At 49.7% G+C, this 25,527-nt stretch overlaps 1 long non-coding RNA gene across 3 annotated transcripts; it reads right to left on the minus strand.

The window, feature by feature from the left end:
- Window positions 1–7,318: 7,318 nt before the first annotated feature.
- LOC102546589 (uncharacterized) lies at window positions 7,319–17,276 on the minus strand. 3 transcript variants are annotated; one of them, XR_010060514.1, is made up of 3 exons: window positions 17,039–17,229; window positions 9,228–15,474; window positions 7,319–7,629 (listed from the first exon to the last, which is right to left on the minus strand). It is a non-coding gene; the product is annotated as an uncharacterized LOC102546589 (long non-coding RNA). The 3 variants fall into 3 exon arrangements; XR_010060513.1 differs by having other exon boundaries at window positions 9,138–15,474; XR_005496936.2 differs by lacking the exon at window positions 9,228–15,474 and having other exon boundaries at window positions 17,039–17,276.
- Window positions 17,277–25,527: the final 8,251 nt, after the last annotated feature.

Raw genomic sequence — 25,527 nt, forward strand, 5'->3', positions numbered from 1 at the left:
TCTCAGTCTTAGACACAAGTGCGACCACTGCTGCTGGCAGCTGCTCGATATTTAAAGGAGCTAGAACTTCAGTCTGGGAAGACACGGAAGTTCTAAAGGATCCTGTGTGGTGACTCGGACCCTCTGGCCCATCGTGCAGGAGTCTGAGGCAGAATTGCTTTGGGATATGGCCAACCTGAGCTAGAGCGTGAGGCCCCATCTAATAAAAATAAATAAATAAATAAATAAATAAATAAATAAATAAATAAATAAACGACCAACCAACCAACCAGAAACACCGGAGATGGACCATAGTGGCAGTTACACGGGGTATGGGCTGCTCATCTGTCTCCTTAAAAATGGCTACTGTGGTGCGTTTTGTTACACGTATGTTAGTGTGATTAAAAACACGTCAAAGGAAGAGGAGACTGGAAAGGTCTCTAATAATTATTTAGCTTGAGAAATAGACACATGAAAACAGGAGTTTGGGAGGTACGGAGGAGTACGTGTTAATAGCTATTCAGTAAAACGTACTAAAGAGGTTTGGGTGACGGCCGCTCAGAGAATTAAAGCATCCACAGTCGGCTTGCCGGAATTTGCTACCTGGGAGGGATTTTTTTTTTTTTTAAAGATTTTATTTTACTGTATATGAGTACACTGTAGCTGCCTTCAGACACACCAGAAGAGGGCATCAGATCTTATTATGGATGGTTGTGAGCCACCATGTGGTTGCTGGGATTTGAACTCAGGACCTCAGGAAGAGCAGTCGGTGCTCTTAACCACTGAGCCATCTCTCCAGCCCCCTCTGGGAGGGATTTTAACGACAGCTTGCTACTTATGGGAAGACAGTGAATCCTCCTTTATGTTTTTTTTTTGTGTTTGTCTGTTTTTGGTACATTCCACTGTTAACGCTTTTTAAAACTGTGTGCTCATCTCCTGCTAGGCTTCTTTACTTGTTTATTATTGCTCATTTAAGAAAAAAAAAAACACAGATAAATTCTCACGTAGCCCAGGCTAGCCTCACGTGTACTAACAGATGACCTCGTCCTCCTGACCCTCCTTTGTCTGCCTCCACCGGTTTTTATTGTAGTTGTTAAAGTAGAAATGGTGACCCATGCCTGTGAACGCCAGCATGCTTGAGGTGGAGGCAAGTAGACGAGGATATCAAGGTCATTTCTTGACTCCATAGTGAATTTGAGCAAGCCTGGGCTACGTGAGATTCTACCTTAAGGGGGGGGGGGAACCAACAAGAAGCCGTGTTAGTAAGACAGATTCATCCACAGTCCCACATGCTGTTATAGCTCAGTAGATGATTGATTTATTTAGGACAAAAAAAGTCCCATGGTTTTTTTTTTTCCCTATGAATTTTTTATTTCTCATCCAAGTGTCTAGGATTAACAATGATACAGTTGGCGGATATTCTAATCCACCTGGTGTTCAGATGCTTACATTTGCTTGGTGTTGCTCTGTGACTTCAGGGCTGCCACAGATAAAGTGGCAATTAAACCTATTTCTTGTTTAATCCAACATTCTGCTGCCAGTGAACTCACCCATTCTGTTACTTTCCTGTTTTGTTTTGTTTTGTTTTGTTTTGTTTTTTCGCCCCAGGCTTGTCAAACTGTGTACACTTGTGGCCCTCAAGGGCCAGGCTCAGAGGCCGTCTTATCCAAGAGCCATGGGTGCCCTGCAGCCTTCTACATGGCCAAGCCTTCCCAAGCACCTTTGGACAAAAGCGTCAAGCTATTAACAACGCCTTTCCAGCGTGAAGCTCTCAGGAGTTCCCTTCCTAATGACAGAAGGTACTGAAGGTCCTTACTAGGCCAGGAGGTATCTTCCTAATCAGCAAGTTCTCTAGCCTCTTGACAGGGCGGGGCCCCTCCATTCCATGGCAGGACCATCTGCATTGTAAGGCTTCCGTTTGTACAAAGGAGTATTCTATGTGTATGACTTTTGCCTGTACGTGTGTGTACCATGAGTGTGCAGTCCCCACAAAGGTCAGTAAAGGGTGCTGGATCCCCTAGAACTGGAAGCATATGGTTGTTACCCTGTGAGAGCTGGGAGAAGAAACCGGGTCCTCTGTAAAAGCAACATGAACTCTCAGTAGCTGAACCGTCTCTCCAGCTCAGGACATGAGGGACTGATCTTCTGCGTAAGGTTGGAATGTGTGTTCTGTCATGCTGGGGTTAGCTTGTGTTTGCCTCCGGGTACAACACTGCTCTTGGAAAAGGGGGTAAGCACCACCCTTCTCTCCTTTCTCTAGTCCATCCTGGTTATTCATGGAAGGCCTGAGCAGTAAACAAGTTAAACTAAGGAATGTTTTATAACCGTCTCACTAAAGCAGAGAGCATCTGGGCCCTTGGGTTGAGCCCCTCTCCCAACGTAAATTACATCAAGGTGCTCCAGGCTGGGGAAAGGGTGAACCAACACCCTGGCATTTAATCGGGGGAATGTCATGACACGTAAGCTTATCGATGTGTCCAATCCCAATTGAAAATACCAACCGCAGGGTATGAGAATCACTCATGGCGTTTAGAAGGGCTTGCCGTGGTAGGGTTCGGTGTCTTCTCGATTGAGTGTGTTTTGGTAGGGCCTGTTACTCAGGGATACCCGTGTCCCGAATGGAGAGCAGCACGCAGATGCAAGGCTGCAGTAGCAGAGGTAAGGGACATGAGACCCCCGGGTCTGGAATGCAGCCATCCAGGACCGCGTTGCTGCATGTATAATTTCCCGCTAATTAGGTGCTTTTGATCTGAAAGTATTATTTATGGTGATCATCTGGAGGGAGGCCTGACCCAGTCGGTAGTTGGAAGAGAAAAATCCGTGTTAACTGGTTTGACTGGTTCTATTCATCGAACAAAAACCTATTCTGTCTTACTCTGTGCTGTAATAGATGCTAGGAGCCAAAATTACAGCACAGGGGTCCTGACGAGGAAGGAAGGAAGGAAGGAAGGAAGGAAGGAAGGAAGGAAGGAAGGAAGGAAGGAAGGACAGGTAAAAAGTGCCCCAGGGACCTCCAGAGAAGGGTGGGCAGACCAAGCTGGCCCTTGGCAAAGAAGCCCTCACCTACGTTGCCCTGAGTCTGAGTCTGGGGTGGGCTGTAGACAGCAGGATCCACAGACGTGAAGATCAGAGATCAGAGTCCCCGGGGGAAGCACGAAGACTCAGCAGGAAGGGAGCAGAACCGGTTCAAGAGTCAGAGAAGGGGGCTGGGGATTTAGCTCAGTGGTAGAGCGCTTACCTAGGAAGCGCAAGGCCCTGGGTTCGGTCCCCAGCTCCGGAAAAAAAAAAAAAAAAAAAAAAGAGTCAGAGAAGCCCGACTCTTCAGATGTTCTCCTCAGACTCCCTAATGAATCCCTTATGGCAACAGAGGCTGACAAATGACCTCACGGGCTTGGCAAGAAAATGTTAGCCCGCTTTGTCAGGTGACAGAACTTGGTCAGGTGGTGCAGAAAACTCCACTGACTTCTGGGCATCACTCTCTTACTTTGGGTTCTCCTACGGATTGGCCATTAAAAATAAAGGGGGAGGGGTGTCAGCCCTGTTTGACCAGAGGAGAGCGGGTTTGGAAGGAGGAGAGGCTCCAGATGAGCAGGAGCTGCGCCCATACATTTGCCAGTCATCCCCGTGTTAAGTGGACGTTTGGATGAAGGCAGTGAACAAGGGCTTGAGCTTAAAGCCGAGCTTGGCGAGAAGAATTGCCTTCTTCCACAGAGGGGCTGATAGGCAGAAAGGTGCTCGTGTCTCCCCCCCAGTGCGGCCAGACCCTGTGTCAGAGAAACTGACCCACAGAAGCAGCTGAGCAGGCAGAATGGCTGTTCCGTGTCTCAGGGAAGAACATCTCTGCTCTGGAAATTACCAGAAATGAAATCACAGTTAGCCAACGAATGCAGTCCTGAGAATAGAAAAGTCAGGGGTTAGGGGGAACCCTGTTCGATTCGATCACTTTGCTAGAAATAGGGAGACCGGCGGGTTGAATGAAGATCTCTATTGGACAATTATCTTGGCCAAATCTGGTGACCCATACCTGTGATCCTGGGACTTGAGAAGCTGAGTCAAAAGCATCGCTGTGGTTTGAGGCCAGTGTAGGCATCACGATCAAACAAACCAGAGCTAAGCACCAAAGAAAAAAATCTCATTGTGTAGACTGCATTCTACCGACACAGATGTGGACACTGCAATGGCTCTGTGGTATTTGCCTTTGACCTAAAGCTGCTTCAGGGAGATTCCCAAGGAAGTTATTCTTATCTCTTCTCTACTCCAAAGAAAAGGTTTCCAGGTATGCATTCACACGAGGAGAATCACTGGCAACAATTGTGAAAGTTCTGGGGTCACACACAGCTGTAGACCAAAAAGACAGAGAAAGCGGAGAGAAGGTGGCAGATGGCCTGATAACTCAGACCCAGCAAACGACACGCTGGCGAGCTCCCAGACTGGCCAGTTTGTTCAGATTCTCGTTGGGGTTTTTCTTGCCTTGTAAACACCAAGCGTGGAACCGAAGCCAGCAACTTGGAAAAGCTCGTGAGCACAGACCAAAATATTCCCATCGGAAGCTCGCTCTCTCTGTTAGAGGGCACGGGATGGTGAGAGGCAAGACTCAGTGACCTCACTGCCTTAGTCAGGCACCAAAGGGCGTGGTGGCCTCACCCCTCCCACAAGAGAAGCCAAGCAGGGCTTCTAGACTTCCCCACAAACAGGCTGCCATGGTCATCAGCTCGAAAGCCTACAAAACCTCAGAGCTCGCCTGAGCCTCTGTCTCCAGCATCAGGCAGGGCCTGAAGCCCAGCTGCATGTAGTCCAGAGCGGTGACTGACCAGGGCTGATGGCTGCCTGCTCCCCATGGCTCCTCTTTAGACTCTTGGGCTCTTCAGTTGTCTTGCTTCCTTCAGTGACTTTCTTAAACATGGACAGTCTTAAACATCCTCTCACAAACAGGCACACATACACACATAAAAAGGATTCGATCTCCAGGGGCTGGAGAGATGGTTCAGCAGTTAAGAGCACTGGCTGCAGGGGTTGGGGATTTAGCTCAGTGGTAGAGCGCTTGCTTAGGAAGCGCAAGGCCCTGGGTTCGGTCCCCAGCTCCGAAAAAAGAACCAAAAAAAAAAAAAAAAAAAGCACTGGCTGCTCTTCCAGAGGTCCTGAGTTCAAATCCCAGCAACCACATGGTGGCTCACAACCATCCATAATAAGATCTGATGCCCTCTTCTGGTGTGTCTGAAGGCAGCTACAGTGTACTTATATAAAATAAATAAATAAATCTTTTTAAAAAAGATTCAATCTCCAGCTTTTGAACAGGAACCCCCTCTCCTTGGGTCCTCAGTACTGAAAGCTGAGGATTGCCTCTCGGAGTTCATGGGACAGCATTAGGCCCGAGGCCCTTGTACCATGAGCCGTCACACATCCCACGAGATGGAAATTGTGTTAGGAGAAAGCGGTTAGCCATGTGTCGTGAGTGGGATGCTGCCTGGAACGTCGGCTCTGTCACTCACTCACGGGGTAACTCTGTAAATCTCATCTGCAAAAGGAAGATGTCAGCGCGCCCATTTAAAGGAGTTGGGAAGACAACGTGAGGTGACACAGGTAAAGAGGATAGTAGGTACTGGACGCACAGTGCACAGAGGTTAAGTTGCCAGCTAGTAGTTAATACCAATGTTCTAAATAACAAATCTATGTGTAATCAGCAAAATTTTACTTAACCCATAGACTCATCAAATTTATTCCTTCCTCCCTCCCTCCCTCCCTCCCTCCCTCCCTCCCTTCCTTCCTTTCTTCCTTCCTTTCTTCCTTCCTTCCTTCCTTCCCTCCCTTTCCATCTCCTCCCCCTCCTTTTTATGTGTGTATGTGTGCCTGTTTGTGAGAGGATGTTTAAGAATGTGTATGTAGAGCTGGGTGGTGGCATGTGTCTTTAACACCCCCCACACCCCCCCACACTCAGGAGGCAGAGTCAGGAGGATCTCTGAGTTCGAGGCCAGCCTTGTCTACAGAGTGAGTTCCATAACAGCCAGGCAGCCAGGTCCACAGAGAGCCCCTGTTTCAAAACCCCACCCCAGCTCCAAAGAGTGCGTGTGTGTGGGTGTGTATGTGTGAGTAGGAAGGCCACAGTCAACTTCCTGTGTTATTCCTCTGGAAACATCCACTTGTTTTTAGGGACAGCTTCTCATTGGCTGGCGCTCACTAACTTAGCCAAGTTTGCTGACTGGTGAGTCCCAGGACCTGCCTGTCTGCCTTCCTCATACTGGGGTGATAAGCATGTACTAACACACCAGACTTCTTACATGGGTGCAAGGGATTGTGGCAGGCAGTTTACCAACAGAGCTGTCTGCAGCCCTTCTGTCTGTCTGTCTCTTTGTTTGTTTTTAACAGTCTTGAGCAGCCCAGGCTGGTCTTGGACTCCTACCTAGCTGAGGATGACCTTGCACTTGTGTTCCTCCTGGTTCTACCTCCCAGCTGCTTTATGTGGGACTGAGAATCGGACCCAGAATTCCATGCGTGCTAGGCAAGCACTCTCTCAACTGAGCTATGTTCCCATTCCCTATTTGTCTGTTTGTGACTTGTCGGTCTGATTTTATTACAACCAAAAAGCCCTGCAGGGGTCAGGCCCACTCCTCCTCATGGAACCCCACACACAGCATCTTAGGTCAGTTGTCAGGAATATATTCATGGCCGACACAAGGCAGACAGAGTATCACCTGTCGTCATAGGAACCAGTACACTGTGCAGAAAGACGAAACTGCTCAGAAGAAATCAGAGACCCGAGGAAGGGAGGAGCAGCCCCACAGACTGAGAAATCTGTGCGAGCACAGATGTAACACAGTGGGACACCTGGGCAAGGAAGAGAGCATGCGTACGGCTGTGCCTGGGAGTCGTAGTTCTCTGGACTGGACTTGAGATACTGCAGCTCTGTACACAGAAACATGATAACAGAGCCAGGCAGAGCAGCGCTGGGGAGGAAAGTGTGATTGGGCTCTATCTGGTTCCTGTTTTCCCCGTGGGTAGACTGGGTGAGTGGGAGAATGGAAAATGGAGCAAACCAGACTGAGACTGGCAGCCTTTGCCTGCTGATACCAACACGGGCGTCTGCATCCGGAGGACCACAAGGATTTAAGCTTGCGAACCCAGCACCCAGCGTCTGGAAGCTTCGGGGGGAAACACAGGGGATCAGAGGGCACCGGGGTTCAGAGCATTCTCAGGTCCCCACAGGCTGTTGTTAGCTCTGTCGTGTTGAACAGGGAATCTGCCTTTTGACCTCACATCTCCATCGCCATAAACTCAGAGTAATGGGGGACAGGACACCGACTTTTCTATTCGTTACAGCGCAGTCACGTGAAAGTCATCAAGGTATAGTTACTATTGTCTATCCAATAGCAAATGTATTTATTTCATGGGAGCTGGGCTGTAGATTTTTTTTTAAAAAGCTTGCTTTACAGCAGATGCCAACGAATAATACAGAGGGATGAATTACAGAAATGACTTCCTTGAACTTTCCTCAGCAGCTATAATCAAGTGGTGACCCAGACTTTGCTTGAAGAAGCGGGGGCTATTGATTTTAGGGGATGGCAGTTCATCAAAGGAGGTGTCCAGGCATTGCAGACCAGTCACCAGAGGAAGAATCAGGAGGCTTTAAGGAGAAGGGTTACTGCCCAAGAAGCCCTGTAAGACACAGAATACATGTTATAGCCTAAGAAGGTAGGATAAGAAAAGAGGCAGGGGGCTGGAGAGATGGCTCAGTGGTTAGAGCACTGACTGCTCTTCCAGAGGCCCTGAGTTCAAATCCCAGCAACCACATGGTTATCTGTAATGGGATCTGACGCCCTCTTCTGGTGTGTCTGAAGACAGCTACAGTGTACTTACATAAATAAATAAATAAATAAATAAATAAATAAATAAATAAATCTTTTTGAGGAAGACAGGAAACAGGGTATTAATGGAACTGAGACCCAAGCCCATGGCTGGCCCACTGGGCTGAGCTATGGATCTCCATTAGCTTGGCCTCAGAACCTCTAAGCTGGTTGCGGTGCCCTGCCGGTTACCAGAGGATAGGCAGCTAGCTATGCGCCTCCCTCTGGCTGAGGCGAAATTGCCTCCCACCGGAGCAGGTCCTTCTGTCTGTCCTGACTTTGCCTCTTAACGTAGAGCTCACACGGAGTTGGACACACAGGAAACCTTCCAGTTAGATCTAGATCCAGAATGCACAGACTTCATTGGACCTTACAAGAAAACCAACTACGAGGAACTGTGTGACCCCACCCTGGGAGACCTAGGAAAGGCAGTGGGGGACATGGCTGCCTCCTGGTAGGGAGGAGGGAGGCCTGCAGCTCCAAGCACCATCTGTCCACTGAGTCGTGTGTGCTTAAAGTATGACCATGCTTTTGTCAGCTCAGAGCACATTGGCCCTGCCCTGCTGGGTTTTGCAAACAGAAACCTAAATAAACACTGTGGGGCTGAGGCCAGGCAGAGCCCTGCTTCCGAGTAAGTTCCTGGGCTCTGGGCTACGAGCCACTCCAGAGAAGCTCAACTTTTGTTCTGTTTGAGATTCGCTAGTCACCATTCTCCTACTCTGGGATTAGGCAAAGGAAACGGAGGATAAACTTTGTCCAATCTACTGTTCCAATCACAGCCATCCAAGACCCATGACTAGCAGAAGGGCTCCACTGCTTCTTGGGAAGCCAGGCCAGCCCTGGGACAGCTGTCCTCTGTAGAGAACCCTGTCTCAAGTCCTCATCTTGGGCTTTAGTCTCTGGGTTTTATGAGATTCAGTTCAGAACACCCAGATTGTGGTTAACAACGCGGTTTTATTGGGTGAGAGGCGTGGAGCCCCTGCCTTCTGCTCTCAGTCTTATAGCTCAGAAGCCATAACACTGGCCACACAGTGCCTCTCTCAGAGGTCTGGGAGAGCTGTAGCCTGACACCCTGCCCTTTAATGTCAGACGCATCTCATCTCGCAACTCTGACCTTACTGTAACAGTAAAACTGCTATTCCTGGGTTTAAGATCTTTTCTAGAGACATAAAACTATTTCAAAGTTTCAGATTCACAGAAAGTTAAAGGCACCCTGTTCCACTTGCGATGATTCTGACCTCTCAAACAGAAAACACCAGCGACCACACGGCCACACTGTTAACCATGAAGCCTGAACTGCACAGGCCTCTGGATTCTTACCTCTCGTCCTTCCTGAGTTCACCCCGTGGGTGTATCCACTGTCTGTCTTCATGACCTCACCATGTCTAGTGTCCCTTCTTAGGTCCTTACCACATCCAGTGTCCATCTTCAGGTTGGCACTGTGTCCACGTCTATCCTCAGATCACTGTGTCCAGGGTCCATCCTGATGTCCTCACTGTGTCCAGGGTCCATTCAGATGTCCTCACTGTGTCCAGGATCCATCCTGATGTCCTCACTGTGCCTAGGGTCCATCCTGATGTCCTCACTGTGTCCAGGGTCCATCCTGATGTCCTCACTGTGTCCAGGGTCCATCCTGATGCCCTCACTGTGTCCAGGGTCCATCCTGATGTCCTCACTGTGCCCAGGGTCCATCCTGATGTCCTCACCGTGCCCAGGGTCCATCCTGATGTCCTCACTGTGTCCAGGGTCCATCCTGATGTCCTCACCGTGCCCAGGGTCCATCCTGATGTCCTCACTGTGCCTAGGGTCCATCCTGATGTCCTCACTGTGTCCAGGGTCCATCCTGATCTCCTCACTGTGCCCAGGGTCCAACCTGATGTCTTCTCTATGCCCAGGGTCCATCCTGATGTCCTCACTGTGCCCAGGGTCCAACCTGATGTCTTCTCTATGCCCAGGGTCCATCCTGATGCCCTCACTGTGCCCAGTGTCCACCCTGATGTCCTCACTGTGTCCAGGGTCCATCCTGATCTCCTCACCATGCCCAGGGTCCATCCTGATGTCCTCACTGTGCCCAGGGTCCATCCTGATGTCCTCACTATGCCCAGGGTCCATCCTGATCTCCTCACCATGCCCAGAGTCCATCCAGATGTCCTCACTGTGCCTAGGGCCCATCCTGATGCCCTCACAGTGCCCAGTGTCCATCCTGATGTCCCCGCTGTGTCCAGGGTCTATCCTCACACCTTTACTGTGTCTACTGTTCATGCTCAGCTCCTTGCTGAGTTGGCTGTCCATCACAAACATGTAATTCAGCAGTCCTCAGGCCAGAGTCAGAATCCTCCTCAGGTTCCTCACACCATAAAAGTTTCTCAGACTTTTTCTGGGTTTTGATTACCTTGCCGGGTTTGCTCCTTCCCTTTCCCTCCATTCCCCACTCCCCTTGCTGCCTCACTCCCTCTGCCCTTTCCTTCCTTTCTTCCACCTTCCGCCCTCCCCTCTTCCTTTCTTTCAACCACATTATTATGATCCACTTGTGTTTCTAGTGCTACAGCAGGCAGACACACAGCAACTCCGGTGAGCGCTCAGGAGTACCTGGAGGGCTGGGCCCTCCTCCCTTGCTGCAATACCACTAGTCACACATGAGCTGAAAAGAGCTGGAGCCTGCCCCAAAGCAGAGAAAGAAGAAAGCATCATCACAGCCCTGCAAGCTCCTCTGTGAAGAAAGCTTCTCCATTAGGGTCGAATCTTGTTTGTATCTCCCTCCCAGCTCCCCTGTGTGCATCTGCAAGAGCAGGATCACAGCTGCCTCCCCACCCCCAACACACACACACACACACACACACACACACACACACACACACACACACGGACAGATTCCTACAACACTCCTCGCACTACACTGTCCTGAGACTCAGTAATTCAAACTGTTTTTGCACTGGGTCTTAGTCAGGGTTTCTATTCCTGCACAAAACACCATGACCAAGAAGCAAGTTGGGGAGGAAAGGGTTTATTCAGCTTACACTTCCACATAGCTGTTCATCACCAAAGGAAGTCAGGACTGGAACTCAAGCAGGTCAGGAGGCAGGAGCTGAGGCAGAGGTTATGGAGGGATGTTACTTACTGGCTTGCTTCCTCTGGCTTACTCAGCTGCTTTCTTACAGAACCCAGGACCACCAGCCCAGGGACAGCACCACCCACAATGGGCTGGGCCCTCTCCCCTTGATCACTAATTGAGAAAATGCCTTACAGCTGGGTCTCATGGAGGCATTTCCTCAAGGGAGGCTCCTTTCTCTGTGATACACTGTACTAAGAGAGCTCACTACCAGACACTATTCTGGATGCCCAAGGCTGGTTTTTTTCTTTGTATACTACAGTGTTTGCTTTTTTTTTTTGTTTTTAATCTCTGTCTGTCTGTGTCTGTCTGTCCGTCCGTCCGTCCATCCATCTATCTATCTATCTATCTATCTATCTATCTATCTATCTATCTATCTATCTGAACAGGGTATACTTGAGGAAGGACAAAGACGGGACTGCCAGACCCACCAAACACCTAACGAGACAAGAACAAAGAGCATTCACTAGAGTTGCCCAGGGTTAAAGCTTTAAGAAACAAGAGAGACATTCACTCCTGTGCAAAAATCTAATGAGGACCAAAACCTCAGAGATCCAGATAAATACCATTTTAGTGCAACCTTTGAAGATGCAATGTATTTTTTAATAAAACTCAAGTTTCTAATAAGCCCAATATCAAAATTATCTTTAAAAAAATTTGTCTTTGTTTTATGTGTAGGTGTGAGTGCCTGCATGTATGTATGTATCTTGTGGGTAGGCCTGGTACTTGTGGAAACTAGAAAAGGGACTAGGCTTTCCTAGAGCTGGAGTCTCGAATGGTTGTGAGCCACCATGTGGATTCTGGGAACTGAACACAGGTCTTCCGCAAGAGCGGTAGGTGCTCATGGCCACTGAGACATCTCTCCAGCCCCACGATATCAAAATTATAAAGAAAGGCAATTTTTACTCTGTTGCATAGCATGACTGACAACAGTCGGTTTTCAGTCAGGCAAGGGACAGGTCACGTGACTATGTGTAACAGTTGATCTTGTCAATTTGGTGGGATTCGGAATCACTTGGGAAACACACTTCCGCATGTGTCTGTGACCGAATTTCCAGAGAGGTTTGGCTGAGTGGTGATGAGCTGCTCTGAGTGACGGCAGCTTCCTCTCATGCACTGGGTTCCTAAACTGAAGAAAAACAAGGAGCAGAGCTGGTGAGCAGCATTCGTTTCGCTCTGCTTCCTGACTGGAGATGCCAGGTGACCAGGCTCATCAGCTCCCACCATGCTGCTCCTACCGTGGTGATGACGCCATCGCGCAAGTGTGAGCCAAAACAAACCTTCCTGTCCCCTACTTGCTTTTGGTTCTTTTTTTTTTTTTTTTTTTTTTCCCCTCCCGGAGCTGGGGACCTAACCCAGGGCCTTGCGCTTCCTAGGTAAGCGCTCTACCACTGAGCTAAATCCCCAGCCCCCCCTACTTGCTTTTGTCTTGTGTTTTGTCACAGCAGAGTAAACGGTTAAGTACTGCTCCGTGCCCATTTCTCCGGAGAATGTGCAGGATTGTACTGCAAACACTGGCCGTGCTGCTTACCGGCTTAGGGTGGCTTTACGATTTCAGACGGTCCAGCTTCTGGGACCCCTTTTTGCCCTAGCTCAGGATTCGAGGATGTTTCTGCAAGTTTGTCCTGCATTCAGCTCTTCAGAGGCAGTTTCCCAGCTGTTAGCCTGGGGCTCTCAGGAACACCAGTCATGGAGCTGGGCAGTTCAAGATTCTCTAACACTCAAGACTCTAACCGTAGGCTACTGCTGCCCACATTGAAGAAAGGTCTTCCCTCCTTGCTCAGGAAGCTCACATGCCCAGAGGTATCCCCGTGAAGGCCTTAGACGTTTATTAACCCCGGTCAGTGGGAATCAGCCATGACAGCCAGCTCAGCACAGAGTGGCAGATTACATCTTCTGCTCATACCTCTGTCTCCGTCACTTCCTCGGTTGGGTTTAACACTAGCAGAATCCTTATCTACGTGAGGGTCTGTGCTTCCGTGGTGTATGTGAACGTTGTGTGTGCGCGTGAGTGTGTTCGGACCACGAGAGGATTCAAAATAGAGCATGCTGCTCATGGCTTGCTTCCCTGTGCTTACACGAGTGTATACCAATGCATATGTACTCATACGAGTGGGCGTGTCTGCATGTATGTGTGTGCATATGGCAAGGTAGTGCAGGGGATACAGCCCCAAGGAAGGCAGAGACTGCTCTGGACCGTTATGTCTGTCTGTCTGTCTTCTGACTAGTGGGTCTCAATAATCCTATCAGGCTGCCCAAGGAGAGATTTATTCTTCTGCATCAAGTGAAGAAAGACCAACCCGTCCTACTTGTCCTCCTCCTCAACTTCAGAAGGAAGGAGGTGCAGGTCCTTTGCACACGACATAGTAGTTGCAACGCTGAGGCTGGAAGGATAAACTTGGTGTCGTTTTGGTAGAGCCTGGTTTGTAGTTTCTGGAACAAGATCCTGAAAGCCCTGCATATGGGCCAAGAGATTCCCAAAAGGTATGCTAGGATTGCTTCCAGGGAAGTGTTCCCTGAGATGGCCTCTCCCCAGCCCACACCCAGCACAGCCATCACAGAAGCTGCCGGCCTGGTCTCAGTGCTGAACTTTAACAATGGCGGTCTTTAATGGCGGTCTCCAAACCAGCAACTCTTGGCACTTTTCCAGCCTGTGACAACTTTACTTACAGGGTCCTAATAGCTTTGAAAGGACAAGACTCTGCTGCTGGGCAGTCTGTTATATTATTGAGTTTTCTAGCAGTACATATGCTCATGGAGCCTCCAAGACATTTTTTTTCTAAGTATATTGCTTCTTGGCCAACACAGCAACTGAGGCAGGTGAGAGACTGTGGTGGCCCCCATGACTCTTCGAAGAAGCCTTTGTGAATGCCACACAAGACTGCTCATAATGTTGAGGGGGTCTAGTGGTCACCTGAGGTCAGGCCCTGGAGCTGTGCACATGCTCAGAGTGTGCTGATCCTGGGATGCATTTGGGGAGTTTTGGTGAGAGTGAAGAGGTAGCCATGCTTCAGAGAAGGGCAGCCAGGGGAAGCCAGCTCGGGAGAGCAGTAGGTGCAGCCGTTGGAGCCAGGCTTCTCCGAAGGTTCTAGAAGATTCCGGGTGGATGTACGTACCCTCCCCTCAGCCAGCAATTCTGATCGCCGTGTCATCTTATTTTTAGCCTGCTGTATCAACTGAAAGGGAGCTGACAAGTGGTCAACAACAATTTGGGTAATGTTTATTCTCAACGTTCTGTTGTCCAAGTTTCATTGAACTCTACACAATGATGCCTGTCCCCTGCCTTCGTTAGAGCACACCATGTCCGAATCTAATGTTTTAGGCCAACTTACCAGAATGCAACTCAAGGACAATAAAATTCTGCAAATTCTTCCCTAAATAAAGTTCCGAGTCTTGCCACCATATGCATTTCCACTTCTAGGCTCCATGGTCCTGTAAACCCTCCTATGGGAAGAGCCTCCAAGGCTGTCCCTATAGGCCGCTGCTTAGATCCCAACTGTCCTTTAGAACCAACCCAAATTCCACATGCCAGTGACAACCTGGGACAATGTCACCACTACCATTTGCCAAATCACAGGCACTCGATCAGGTGAGTGTCCCACGTGGCAAGACCTTGATGCCCACCTTCCTTCCTGCTCCGTTCGGTGAGGTTCCAGCCTCCTCCCGGGAGGCCTGCTCCTGGTATGGAGGTTACAGCTTTCCAATCTAGTGTCCCACACCCAAGCACCTGGGTTTGTGGGGTCCGGAGTCCACTCAATGCCCACAAGTCCCCCCGTAGTGCCTACCTGCCCATAGCTCTTGATGTGAGTGTGTGGGGCACTCGGAGAAAGAAAGCCACGTTTCTGTTCCTCCTTCACCCCGCACAGCTTTTGCCTCAGTGTGCCTGTCTCCTCCAGAAAAGGGAGACAGACTCCCCAGGGGCAGTCTTTTTTCCCTGTTCCTCCTCTCAGCTCCGGTCAGCTCAAAGGTCTTGATAAACTGGGTAACTTGTGCATTTTCATGACCCAGAGCACGAGGTCCTGCCAGGCAGTGAGAGCAGCCTGTATCAAGGTGCACACTCATCCTCAGGTTTCCGTCCGCTTGATGAAGTCTTGGCAGGCGTGTTGCAGTTTCTCAGAGGCCCCTGGTGTTAACAGGAGCACAAAGTCCCACGTGGTGGTGCGGCTAATGAGCACACGTGGTGTTTTATTGGGTAGTCACAGGTCAGTTTTTGCTTCCGTTTGTTTTGGACTGGGGAGGGTGTCAGGACCACCCAGCAGCAGTGAGGGGCTCCCACCTGCTGGGAGCCCCCACTTCTAGACCCCCATGCCGCAAACAGCATCAGCAGAAGGAAGGGAGAGACTACAACTGTGCCACAACTTGAGCTGGAGAAATGGCTCTCGGAATTCCTTGGAGCTGTGTTTTGCTTTCCTGAATGAATAGATTCTGGAGGCTGAGGCCTCCTAACATTGGGTGAGCCCTGGGCAGTAAGTGGAAGTTCATGTTGCAAAGGTCTTCAGCAGCGCTCGCTGTGATGCGTATTAAACGCAGGGATTCCCATAAGCCCTCCTGTCAAACAGAAGCCAACAGATGCTTGTTTCAGGTCTAGGGGTTACTTCCAAGACAATGTTGGCCTTTTGTTTGGTGGTCCTGTGGGGCTCCTGGGAATTTGCTGTGCCCTTCTGTGACGTGTGGGTCCTGTGAACCTTCAAGGGGTTCCCATGCTGGAAGGGAAGAATGCCCCTGCCAACATGCTAGGCCTCTTCAGGTCAAGAGGCCTGTGCGCCCTGATGGAGAGTACAGCAGCCTGGCCCCCTTGCAAGGTGTCCCTCGTGCACAGTGGCGGGGGTGGGGTGGGAACAGTGTTTCAGAGGTGGGAAATCAGAAGGCTGGGAGGCTAACGGGGAGCTGACTCTGGGGCACTGCTCCTGCCTCTGGGCCTCATCCACTGGGTGACTTGGACCTGCCCAACACAACCCACACTTCAGCCTGTTAATCAGTTAGGGGTAGGATTATAGATACAGGACCATCCTGAACTCCTGAGCCTCGGGAGAACCCAGGCGCTTCCAGAGGCCCATGATTTAGAGTAAAGACTTTAATGCCGGGAGGTGGGTTGTGGGGCAGCGATAGGTTCCCTGTGGATTCGCCCTGGGAGGTGGGGTGGATAGAGAAATAATTGGTACAGGAGCGAAGGAGAAGAAAGACTTGGGGAGTCTGCTGGTCACGCGGTCACATTCCTTCTGCAATCTACTGAGCACACTGCCCCCATCGTACAGTGAGGGCCTCAGTCCATCCCTGCTGACCAGGACTGGCCAGGAGATGCCCACCCTGTGACTGGGCTCTCTCAGCCTCTTGGCTTTGCTCCTTCTCTTTCCTTTCTAACGTATCCCTCCCCCTTTCCTCCCCCTCCCCTTCCCTCTCCTCCCCTATATTCCTCCTCCCTGTCCCCTGCCCCTCCCCTCCCTTCTATTTTCCCCTCCCCTCTCCTTCCCCTCTCCCTGCCCTCTACCTCCCCCTCCCCTCCCCTCGGACCTTCACTTCTCACCTGATATGCTGCTCAATACCCTGTTTACTTTGAGTTGGAGCCAAAATGACCTCAGGGACTGGTGACTCACACAGCTGGCCGGAGAACACAGCCCGGGTGACCCTGATGTAAGGCATTCCTATCATCTGAGGGTAGGGCAGGGCCAAGCCAGTCCACTCTCCTCTTGTTAGAAACACTCTGTGGTTTTGTTTGGACTCCTGTAGCTTAGAGCGCTAGAACCCTGGGCAGAGAGAGCCTGCTGCTTTTGTCCTCAGAGCTGAGTGCTCCCCTGGGGTCACTCAGCTCTAACTGCACTGAGTGGAGACCATGGCCTCCATCCCCCTCCACCAGCAGCCACACAGGCCTGCTTAGTTGTCAGCTTGCTCATGCTGACAGCCGTCAGGCCAACAGACACTCCCAAGAAAAGATGGCTTGGGAGATCTGGGGTCTCTGTTTGTTTCCTAGCTTCCTCCCAGCATGGGACAGTCACTGCTCTAATGTCCTGACCTAGCACAGGCAGGGGGATGAGGTGTCCAGGCCCCATGGGGGACATTTTCTCCCCGTTCCATGGCTTGGTCTGTTCCACACTGTGCTCTGTTTTCTTCTTACCTCGTCAGCAGCAGGGGCAGGGGTTGCGGCATCCTCAGCTGTCCCGGAGCATAGGTGAGGATGTTGGATCTCAGAGCTGGAGCAGCTTGATTAGGACACATCCCACAGAGTAACCAGAGCAAGGCCCTCACCTCCGGGCTTAAAGCCTGCTGGGTGCTTCAGTCCAAACCGCTGGCTCTGCTGTTTACACAGTGAGGGCTCAGCACTCCAGAGCTGGGCAGAGCTCACTGCTCACAGTGAAGGAGGGTGGGGCTGAGGAGGGTCGACACAGCTGCATGATTACTCTCTCACCTATTGGAGGGCTCAGGGCCAGTGAGTGGGCAAAAGACACTTGAGAACCACCTGCCCGAGTATGACTGACATGTTAGCTTGTAGGCCCACACCTAACCCAAAACCCCCATGAAATGCTTCCGAGGCCCCTAAATCCAGAGCTACTTATGTGGAAGGCATGTCTTTTGTTCTGATGAAGTACACACACACACACACACACACACACACACACACACACACTCACACACAAAACCAAACACACACACACTCACACTCACATACACTCACACATACACACAAATTCACACACAACAAAACCAAACATACACACAAACACATAAAACATTAAAACATACACACACACACACACGCACACACATACACACATACACACATACACATACACACATATGCACGCATATACACACACATACATACACACATACACATACACACATATGCACGCATATACACACATACATACACACATACACACGCATACACACACACACACACACACACACACATTACCACTATCAATGCTTTGGCCTAGCTGGTTGCCAAGGGAACCAACCAAGGATCTGTAAGTTGGATTCTAGCCTGCCCCATTAATCACCAATCCAGTGGTGTTGCCCATCCTGACTGCACAATGGAACGTCTATTAACATCTGTAAACAGGGATGGAAAGATGGCTCAGTGGTTAAGAGCACTGACTGCTCTTCCCAAGGTCCTGAGTTCAATTCCCAGCAACCACATAGTGGCTCACAACCATCTGTAATGGGATCTGATGCCCTCTTCTGATGTGTCTGAAGACAGCGACAGTGTACTCATATAAAATAAACAAACAAGGGGTTGGGGATTTAACTCAGTGGTAGAGCGCTTGCCTAGCAAGCGCAAGGCCCTGGGTTCGGTCCCCAGCTCCGAAAAAAATAAAAAAAAAAATAAACAAACAAACATCTAAAACCAGGTTTCTGGCACTTTCTGGGGGCTGGACAGTGGCAGTTACCAGAAGGGGAGACTCTCTTGGAATTCTGATTCTTCTGTTTTGCCTTGTCCTCAGCATCTTTTCAATGATGTTCCTCACAGAACTCTTGTCTTTTGTTTTGTTTTTTCAGAAAGGAGAGGAGGTGAGCAAGGTCTTCTCTGAGTTCTCCTCTGTCAACTTAATCAAACCCAACTCGAGGGTGTGGAAACCCCCACTTACAGCCACCAACCATAAGCTCGGGTGAAACCAGGAGGTTTCAACGGGTGCGTAAGGTGCCCTGGTCTGAGGTGAGGGCACAGACTGTGGTTCTACACCATCTCCAGGTGGTCAGAAGCAGGACTGGACTGAACCAGAGAACTCCAGGTGACGAAGGTAGAACTGCCTGCTGTTGACTGGGTGAACCCACAGAGGTGACCACAGAATCTGCTGTAGACAAGAGTGAGTGGGGATAGAGGTATCCTGTATCTGACAGGAATTCATGGTGCAACAGACTTCGGACTGCAGATCTGGCCACAGCTGCCATTCCCGTCAACTCCGCCAGCCTTGAGATTTTTCTCTGTTTTATCAAATTGAGATGACGTCACTTGGGGAGACTTTCAAAGCTTCTTAGAATGATGAGCTTTCTCTCCATCCCTGCTGATGCCACCACACCCGGAACAGGATTCTGTGTGTGTGTGTGTGTGTGTGCGTGTGTGTGTGTGTGTGTGTGTGTGTGTGTGTGTGTGTATGTGTGTGTGTGTTCCTGACAGGTGAGTGTCTTCCTGAAAATTGAGCCAACCAGCCTGCTTAGATAGCCAGGAAGGAATGTGGCAAGGGTATTTGCACCAACCATGGTGGTCCTTTATGGGATTGTGCTTGTACCAATCACATGGCTTCTGTTGGGCACACTCTCCCCTCATGTCCTGGCAAAAATGGTGGCCGGAGTTCACTGAGGCTGTGGTGGCCGCAAAGTCCTGTACAGCTGCTTTACTAAATGGTTGCAGCTGCAACGGTGCCATCTGGAGCTGAAGCCAGGCGGCTGCAGCAAGCAGCTATGCTCAAATGTAGCTTCCTGGAGGGATCCCTGCAAATGTTCAAAGCCACTGGACTGCCCTGTTGGCAGTCAGGCTGGCTGCTTTGGCAGACTGACCTCTGCTTATGGTGGCTGAGGTACCAGGTCTAACAACTGTCGGTTGCAAAGTCGAATCTCTGGTTTCTGATGTCTTAGTAGATGGAGGTGGAAAGGAGATATTTATAGGGGTATTCATAGCATAGGCCTGCCATTAACAGTACCATGCCCTTAACAGTGTCCTGCTCTTAGTCAAATACACTTGGGAGAAACTGGGTCGCTTTCTTTGTCTCAGAATGGCATCTATCCATAAAATTATTTCTGTGGGTGCCTGTTTTCTATTTTAGAGACCATTGTGTTCAAATGAACTTTAGGGGGGGGTGTTCGTTCCTCTGAAAAAAACCATCTTTTCACCCCGACGGGAAAATACAAAGGTGAGAAAATCATTTTGGCAGGAAGAAAGAGCCGCTGTGAGCCCTTCCCACGTGCAGCTGCTCAGCCAGGGTAGAAGCTCCCGTTTCTTGTTCAAAGACACAAGTGCAAAGGTCTCTTCTGCATGGTGGATTAAAGCAGGCACAAGAGCAGTTCGAAGATTGCTTAAAGCTGGTGAAGGGCAAAGGAGCTAAGGTCTCTCAGGAGCCACAGTTTAGGAGAGAACAGTGGGACAGCAGAGCAGTCTTGGGTGAGAACTGTTCTCATTGATAACAGAAGCCCTGGCCACACCCTGCTCCGAGACTAAGACTCTCGAAGGGTGTTGTCTGATTTATGGCCATCACAGACCAGACGCTGGGGGCATGCAGGCACAAAGCACTTTGTCTCCCTCACACAGCAGCTCCCTGGAGCTGTCCCTCCAGGATGGCAGGGAAAGAACCCTCAATACCTATGGCCTAGAGACAGCTGGAGAAGGAGGCGGTTTCTGTAACTGCTGGGGGATTGATTAGCAGGTCACATAAGGTTCTTTCCTCTGCCCAGGGTTCAGTCTCCTCCTCTCTTTTCAAGTCTGGGTCCCTGGGAGGAGAGACCAGCTTTTCTATAGAGCCATCCAATTTAAGGGTTTTCTTTCAGTAACACAAAGACCACCCCCCCAAGCTTTTAACTGACAGTCAGGGGCAGAGGCTGGAAGGAGTCAGGGTGCCCAGAGCTCTCTGTGTAAGTCAGGTAGAGGATTTGCTCTCCTGTCCTGTGGACACTCCTGTCCCATAGCTCCTGGTCTCTGCTGTCATAGGGACCAGTGTCTCTTTAATAAAACTTTGCTTTCATGGGAGACACCGTTAGTTCTTTTTCTCATTGCTGCCACAAAAATACCCAACGAAAGCAATCTCAGGAGGGGGGGGGTTAGTGAGGTTCACTCTAGCCATCCGGGTGATGGGAACATGAGGCAGCCCATTACACTGTGTAACAGTGAAGAAGCAGAGAGAGAGAGAGAGAGAGAGAGAGAGAGAGAGAGAGGTAAAGGTTTAGGTTCTTCTCCCTATAGAACGATGTCATCCATAATTAGAGTAGGCCAGTCCACCTCAATTAACTTACTCTATTATAATGGTTCTCAACCTGTGGGTTTCGACCCCTAGACCAACAGGAAAAAAAGATATTTATATTATCAGTAGCAAAATTACAGTTTTGAAGTAACAACAAAAAATATGTTGAAGGGACTCAGCATAGGAAGGTTGAGATCCACTGCTCTAGACATTCCCCCGTGGACGTGCCCAGAGATGTGTCTCCTTCATGATTCTGGATCCTGTCAAGTTGACTATGAACATTGGCCATGACACTGACTGTCTTGTTTTGTCCCCGCCGTCAACTTGACTGTGTTAAAAGATGCCTAGGACCGGTGAAGCACACTGGTGTACGTCTGTGGTTGTTTCCAGATGACTGACTTGTGGGACAGTGATTAGAAATAAATACTCTCCCTGAATGTAGGAAGCACTTTGGATGGATGGGGAAGGATCTTGGGGGGAGGCTGTGGCACACGCCTGTGAGATCCTTTGTTATCTGAGCGTGTCTGCTGCTACCAGATCCTCCACCCACCAACATAGCACTCCTGCCTCTCCTAGCTTTCAATCCAGACTCAACACCAGCGACTCTCTGGGGGCTTTCCCAGACTCCGCACCGTCAGCTCTAGGTTAGCTCTGCTGAGGCCTCCAGCACCTTGGACTGCACAGCTACCAGATTCTCAGTCACTCGAGCATGCAGAGCGCCTCTGTTGCCCTGCCCAGAGCATGCCATGTAAGCCAATCTACTGAACGCCCCTTTACAATGTATGCATACATCCTATCAGTTCCGTTCCTCTAGAAAACTGTTACCAATAAGGCATCATCCTGTACTTGTCTTTCGGCTATTCCGGTTCAGTTCACGCCTTAGAATATTTGGTCAGGTGACCTCTAATAAGACACAAGGAGGCCCCGGCCACTTGGGTCACAGGAGTGAAGCCATGGAATCAGGAAACCACCTCACACAGCACTCTTCATAGAGAAGCTAACCCGAGCTCCAATCCTTCTGGGTCCTGAGGCCACCCTACGCTCTTGGCAGACCTGTTGTTTTTTAACCAGAGGCCTACAAGAAGGGCAGTGCCCTGTTGTGTTTGGATAGCTCACAGATTCCCAAAGATGTAAGGATCCAGCATGTGCCCAGCTTAGCTGGCAAATGAATTCCTGAGGTGCGCTGCGTCTCCCAGACAGTTTGTGAACAGACGACTTAAACCAGCACAGAGAGCTTCCTATGCGAGCGAGTCCTCTTGGGTTCCCTCTGAACATTAAGGAACTCTTCACAATATGGAAAATGTGAGTCTGGTTAGTCACGGGGGTTATCACGTTTTCTCAGTGGGCCTGGACACGGCGCGCAGGGGAAGAACGGCAGTGGCAACGGGAGCTGACGTTCAGCAGCTGCTTCCTGTGCCCCATGAGCTGTAGGGAAAGACGTGTGTCATCCTACATAGGGTTGGGGGAGGGTTCTGGCATAAATAATCAGACTTACTGACACCAGGTCGTCTTTTCTGGGCTGCATTCTCATTGTGTTTGACCAAGACAACAACATAGTGCGTGTTGGGACAAACTTAAAGAAAGAACGAACTAAAAGTTCAAGTAGACATAGCATAGACCTAGATGGGGCATTGTGTGTTCTGTCGGCAGGTATGTGTGTATACGTGTTTGTGCTCAAGGCCGGGATGTACATGTATAACTGAACTTCAGGAGCTTAAGATTTATTTTATGCATATGAGTACACTGTAGCTATCTTCAGACACACCATAATAGGGCATCAGCTCCCATCACAGATGGTTGTGAGCCACCATGTAGTTGCTGGGATTTGAACTCAGGACCTCTGGAAGAGCAGTCAGTGCTCTTAACCACTGAGCCATCTCGCCAGCCCCCCAAGAGCTTAATCTTAACCACAAAAGACATATGTGGATGTGTCACCCTTAGTGAAAGAAAAATGACCTGGCTGTGGAGGTGCCCGCCTAGAATCGAAGCATTTAGGAGGCAGAGGCAGCAAGATCAAAAAGTCGGGCTACAGAGTGGAGCTCCATCTCAAGGGAATTTTCAAACAAAAATAGAAAGAATTTTAAATCCTAAAAGAATGATTAACCCAAATGAGCAACCCTGCTTCTGTCCAAAAATGGGCTATTTCATGCTCCCTTTACTCCTGAGGGCTATCTCATGCTCACCTTACTCCTGAGGGCTAGCTCATGCTCACCTTACTCCTGAGGGCTAGCTCATGCTCACCCTACTCCTGAGGGCTAGCTCATGCTCACCCTACTCCTGAGGGCTAGCTCATGCTCATCTTAATTCCTGTTTTTCTTCCTCATAGAAGAGCAGCATTGTTGTTTGAAGGAACAGAAATGGAGGACGTTGAACATGCCCTTTCTGCTCCTTGACATCTAGGTTACGTGCACAAGCATGTGGTTGCGCAATACCTTAACTTCAAAAGTATTTTCGGTGTCTTTTCTCTTGCAGAGCTGAGCACTGAACCCAGGGCTTTGTGCATCATCAGGCAAGCACTCACCACCGAGCTGCACCCCTGGCTTCTTTTTACTTTTTACTTTGAAGTAAGGACTCTGTAAGTTGTTCAGGTAAGCCTCGAACTCATTTTGTGGTCCAGGAAGTCCTTAGACGTATAACCCTCTTGCCTTAGCCCCCAGTAGCCAGAATCCGGCAGGCCTCCGCCTCCAGGCCCATGCTCAGGGCTTTGTAATCCTGTGGGCTCTCATGCTCTATTCTCTGTATTTGGTAAGAGGAGAGCCCCTTTCCTCACTCCTCTTTCCCCGTTTCCCTTGTGGCCTTCCAGGCAGTGGGAAGCTTCCCTTGGAGATAATGAGCCAGCTCCTGGGTGAAAGGATGAAAGGTCACCTTCCACAGGGACAATCCAAGTCATCAGTACCCCACCAGGGGTAAAAGGGAGCAGAGGGCTTGGCACATGCCCTCTTACCAGGTCCTGTTCAGTTGGTGTGGTTGTGAAAAGCCTTTTGATCCCAGCGATGTGTATCCCTATTCAGGATAGTTGGTGTCCAGGAATTGCCTTGCAAGCCACTCAAACACCGATCTCAGTCAGACAGGGATGGTTTATTGAGCATCCGCCCCAGGACTGGCCAACCAGGGCCCTGGTCCAGATTCAGGAACTGAACCGTGACCCCAAGTTAAGATCTTACAGGGTTTTAAAGTCCAAAATCCATAAACATTTGTGTGCTAAGTTTTTCCACCAATCAAGATTTAGGCTATGGGGATTTCCTTATAAACCTGCCTTTGTTATACATTTACCTTGCTCCTATTGGGTGGGATATTCAACTGTGTAAGGGACTTGCCTTGTCTAATATGCATGTCCTAATTTGTCTAGCAGGATGGGACTTGTCTAACATTCATGTCTTAACTTGCCAACCAGGATGTCAGTTCCCAGGGAGGTCTTGGGAACTTGAACATTACTCCAACCATTACTCAAAATGGAAGTCTTAATTCCAAATAGTTTCTTATATTGGGGCAGGTGTCTCTCTTATGTTGGGGTCCATTCCAGGGGCAGCTTATACCACCGAAGCCTATACATGGGTGCAGGAATTGTCCTTGGGTGGTTGGTTCTGTTAGGTGGTTGTTTCTTTGGGTGATTGATTCTGTTGGGTGGTTGGTTCAGGTTCAAGCTTAATGTGAGAAACTACGTAAAACAATTCTATTGACTTTTAACGTGATTGGTCTCCAAGGGCACAGGACATAATCAATTATGGCGTTAGAAATTTTTCTAGTAACAGCAGAAACGTGAGGAAATTTCCTTACCCTGGCAGGCTGTTACCTAGGCCTTAACATTTCACCTTGGCCTTAACAAGATTGCTGTGGGAGATTTTCATTCAAGATGGTGGAGATTAATCAGAACGTAAGATCCACCGTGTGAGCCAGCTAGCCTCTGGATCACCCCACGTTGACTCATAATTTTAAAAAGCAATCAGAAGACCCCGCTGCTCTCTGTTAAGCATTTTTATGGCTTTGCAGGCAGTCTGCTCTTCTGTGAACATGTGCGTCTCTTTGTGACATATGTAGCTTCATGCTGAGTACAGAACAAATTTAGAGCCTGAGTTGTCTGATGAGCTGGTTGGGGCCTTAGCCAGCGAAACCGGCAGACGGCCATCAGTACACCCTCTTCTGCACCCAAAGGCAGGCAAGACAGCGCAAGCCCCAAGTTAGGAAGATGTGTGCTCCATATTTGAGATAGAAAACAGAAGCCCCTTAAAGGCAAGTTGTTTGTCCAAGACGACACAGCCAGCAAGCAGCATAGTGGTATTTAAACAAACGGGGGTTCCCTCCATCCTAGAAAGCCATCCCAAAAGACCCTCTACAATGCCAAGGCCAGTAAAAGAATCTCCACTTGGCCCAGCCACGCCTCCTGCCTGCTCTGTGCAGAGGAAGGTCATACTCGGGTGAAAATCTCCATTTCTCAGTCTAGGGGTAACTAGATGAACACCACGCGATAACCTTCAAATCGATACTAACCTGATGCTTAGGCTCGGGTTTCCATAGCAACCCTCCCTTGGGCTTCATCCCTTCCTGAGCAACGCCTCAGCACCTTCTACCAAGGTACTGTGAAAGCTCACCATCTCGCGCCACCATTAACAACCAGAGCCCAGGTCTCTCCTGCGGTCCACCCTCAGGAACACCAGGCTTCGACCTCTACCCCACAGCTCTAGACAGCCCCCTCCTTCCCCCTTCTCTTTTC

The sequence above is a fragment of the Rattus norvegicus genome, chromosome 19 (assembly GCF_036323735.1).
Source record: "Rattus norvegicus strain BN/NHsdMcwi chromosome 19, GRCr8, whole genome shotgun sequence".
Lineage (NCBI taxonomy): Eukaryota > Metazoa > Chordata > Mammalia > Rodentia > Muridae > Rattus > Rattus norvegicus.